Source organism: Osmia bicornis, unplaced genomic scaffold (genome assembly GCF_907164935.1).
Source record: "Osmia bicornis bicornis unplaced genomic scaffold, iOsmBic2.1, whole genome shotgun sequence".
Classification (NCBI taxonomy): Eukaryota; Metazoa; Arthropoda; class Insecta; order Hymenoptera; family Megachilidae; genus Osmia; species Osmia bicornis.
In genome coordinates this window covers 1,231,621-1,235,667 of record NW_025791318.1, presented here as the reverse complement: position 1 = coordinate 1,235,667, position 4,047 = coordinate 1,231,621, and the positions used below count along the sequence as shown (strand labels likewise).

General features: G+C 32.8%; 1 long non-coding RNA gene across 1 annotated transcript; it reads left to right on the top strand.

The window, feature by feature from the left end:
* Nucleotides 1–3,109: 3,109 nt before the first annotated feature.
* LOC123988962 lies at nt 3,110–3,609 on the top strand. The gene is made up of 3 exons (XR_006830339.1): nt 3,110–3,227; nt 3,301–3,422; nt 3,499–3,609. It is a non-coding gene; the product is annotated as an uncharacterized LOC123988962 (long non-coding RNA).
* The last annotated feature ends 438 nt before the right edge of the window (nt 3,610–4,047 follow it).

Sequence of the window (4,047 nt, the reverse complement as noted above, 5' to 3'; positions counted from 1 at the left end):
TGAAGAAAGGAATGGGATTGACATATTGAACGATAAGGAAGTAGTGGATGTGAACAATGAGGAACAAACAGTGATCGACTTAACCTTCCTGGGAATAGACAATGAAATTGATATGAGAGAGAATGACGATACAAGTGAACCAGAAAGTACTAATGATACTGTCGAATCAAGAAATGAAGAGGAAAGAGATGAAATTGGCACGGGAATGGAGGAAATGAGGGATGAAGGAGAAATTCAAAGCGACATTCAACACAATGAAGAAGAAGTAATACCACGAAAGAGAGGGAGACCAAAAGGGTCAACGAAAGAAGCAATACAGGCTCGTGAGTACTTGGAGAGAGAGGAACAAGAGCAAAAAGCCGAAGACAAAAATGTTAGAAGATCATTAAGGATCAGAGATAAAAATTCAGCAATGATGGTGACAGATATTGAAGTACCGAGGAATGTTGAAGAAGCGAAGAATTCAGATCAATGGATAAATTGAAAGAAAGCTATGGATGAGGAAATGGATTGCATGAAGAAACACAGAGTGTGGGATATAGTAGAACGACCAAGAGAAAAGAGTGTAATAAACAATAAATGGATATACAGCATAAAAGAGGACCCGAACACTAAACAATCAAGGTACAAGGCGCGCCTCGTAGCTGTTGGATGTGCGCAGCGTCCAGGATACGATTTTGATGAGACTTTTGCGCCAGTTGCCCGAACAGAATCCATAAGATTGATGTTTAGTTTTGCTGCAGAGAAGGGAAGAAAAATAAAAACATATGATGTCAAAACTGCTTTCCTTCATGGAAAATTAGATAACGAGATATATATGAAAACGCCTGCAGGATACCAATACGGGAAGGACACAGTGTGTAAATTACAGAAGAGCATATATGGATTGAAACAGGCTGGAAAATGTTGGAATGAGTACATGACGGAAGAATTAATCAAGGCTGGATTATGGCAAGCGAAAGAAGACCCGTGCGTATTTTACAAGAAAGAAAAACAGAAATTTTTATATTGTACTATTCATGTGGACGATATAGTGGTGGTGTCTAGTGATGATGAGATAGAACAACGGTATATGAGAAAAATCAGTGAGAAAATAGACATTAAAAATATGGGTGTTGCGAAACATGTTCTGGGACTGCAAATAGAACATGAAAAGGGAATGATTTATGTGCACCAAAGGGACTATATAGAAAAGTTGTTGATAATGTATGGCATGAGAGAGTGTAATAGCGTATCGACTCCGATTGATATTAACGTAAAAATGGATAATGACGAGAATTCTAACAAATGCGATGTGAAAGATTTCCAAGAACTTATTGGTAGATTAATGTTTTTGAGTGTGAACTCGCGACCAGATATAGCGTATGCGATGAGTTGTTTGTCACAATTCAACAGTGATCCGAAAGAGATACATATAAATGGACTAAAAAGAGTGTTACGATATTTAAAAGGGACAATAGGTTACCGATTATGTTTTGGTAGAAAAAAAGGGAGAAATAGAATAGATTGCTATACGGATGCCTCATGGGATGCAACCAAAGATGCGAAATCGTTTACAGGTCTATTAGTTTATAGGAATGGCGATTTAATTCATTGGAGGAGCAAAAAACAATCTATTGTAGCGTTATCTTCCACAGAGAGTGAACTAGAGGCAATGACTGAGAGTGTGAAAGAAATCATTTGGTTGGACAGATTATTAAAAGAAATAACTGAAGAGAGAGATATAATTGCAGAAATTAAATGTGATAGTCTGAATGTAGTGAAGTTAGCGAATGGAGGCAATTTTAAAGCAAGATCTAAATTACTAAATAGAAGATGTTATTTCGTTAAAGAAAATGTAAAGAAAAGTAATATTATTATAACACATGTACGTAGCGAGAACATGCGAGCGGATTGCTTAACAAAGGCTTTGAGCGGCCCAAAATTGTTCAAGAACATCAAAGATGTATTAAAGGTGGATTGTCAATAAAAACAAGAGGGGAGTGTGTGTGTGTAATTGTTTTTATTGTGTGTGTGTGTGTGAAAGAATCTAGAAAGATCTAGAAAGAATGATTGGATGAGGAGAGCAAGAGTGTGAGAGTGAGATAGAGAGAGAAAGAAAGGAAGAGCGGGAGATGCGTGTGAGGAACTGCGTGTGAGAGGAGACGCTAGTCGAGAATGATCACGAGAGAATGTAAAGGACGTGACGACAAGATTTTTCACTATTAAATATTCTTATTACTCAGTACAAAGAGAAGAAGTGTCCAAATCATTTCTCCCCACGATCCAACAATAAACAGTGATAACGCGGCACAAATAATTAAATATAAAATATAAGTATATTGAATATAGAATAACCGCATCAAAGCAAACCATAAATATATTAATTTAATCTACAACACTTTGTACCACCATAAATATAAAATTAAACTAAATCATAACAGTAACTTTAATTCAATTAATTCAGAATGAATGAACAATGACGGAATGAAAGAATGAACGAATTATCAGTGAAGTTATTAATAAAGAAATTAAAGAGAATGAAGTGAATAGGAAGCGTAAAGTATAAAGTGAAAGCCACGACCAGCATAATGTAATAATATAGGGTAAAGCAACGCAGTGTAATATAATGCAATGTAATATAATATAATGTAAAACAAATGATATATAATAAAATAAAGTAGAATATAAAATACAAGAAGTGGACTCAAAATATAACCGTAAAGCTTATTAACTAAATACTCTATTTCTTTACCAAAGTAAATTATATGTTAAATGGTAAATGGTGGATGATAAGTGATCATGTCAATGCAAATGTAAATAGAACCAATTATTTCATGACATTTCAAAATAAGGAAATAAACAACACGTAAATAAATCAAATCAAATGTAAACTGTGTAATTCAGTTAAACACTATGCTACTGCATAGTGTAAGAATAAATCAATCAATCAATCAATAAGTAAAGTATTTTAAACTAATATTTAAAATGGTGAAATTAAACAGAACCCGCGCAGCATGAAAGCATTTGAATAGACAAAACCACTCATCATCACAGAAGAATAGCAAAATTAAGAATAGCGAAATTAAGAATAGCAAATTAATTAAGATAAATCAAATCAAATCACCAACCTCAACTGATCAGAATGAATAAATGAATGAATAACGAATAATGAATAAGTGAATGAATGAATGAATGAATAAATCAAGGAAGAGAGAAACAGCAGAATACCAGCAAGTACGAGTAAGGTAAAGTAAAATAAACCATTGAAAAGTAAAATTCAGAGATGAGATAACAAAGACAACTGACAATTATTTTCAGCAAACCCTAATGTGCCAAAGCCACGGTGTCAAAACTAGCATGCAAGGACTAGTTAAAAGGAACGACATTGAATAAGAGAACTGAATTGCAACTGAAAAGGAAAAGAAAAGAAAGGAAACAAGGTAAGGTAATGCAACATACTATAAAACAACAGAAATTACCCATACTGGTGACATGACTATTAAATTTAAATTACAGAAACAGCCCACCATCATGGAAGAGCAACATTATGACCAGAGAGAGACGTCATGAATAAATTGAATTAACTAATATCAAAAGAACATCAAAACGTCAACGAATATCAAGGATGCACAGTGAAATCAAGAACAAATCATGATATAAAATGATAATGAAATAAAATGAATATCAATAACAGCGATAACGTGTCATAATAAACTAGAATATATAAATATAAATATACTAAAATATAAAATATAGAATAAAGAATAACCGTATGGAAACAAATCATAAATATATTAATACAATCTACAGAACTTTGTACAATCATGAGTTAAAATAAACTAAATCATAACAATTGCTTTAATTCAATTCAATTCAGAATGGATGAACAGTGACAGAATGAAAGAATGAACAACTGAACAATGAAGTAATCAATTAAAGATACTAAAGAATGAGTTAAATAAGGTAAACAGTTATAGGTCATAAAGTATAAAGTATAATGTGAAGGCAGTAACCAACATAATGTAAATAATATAATCTAATCTAATCACGTATTATAATGTAAAA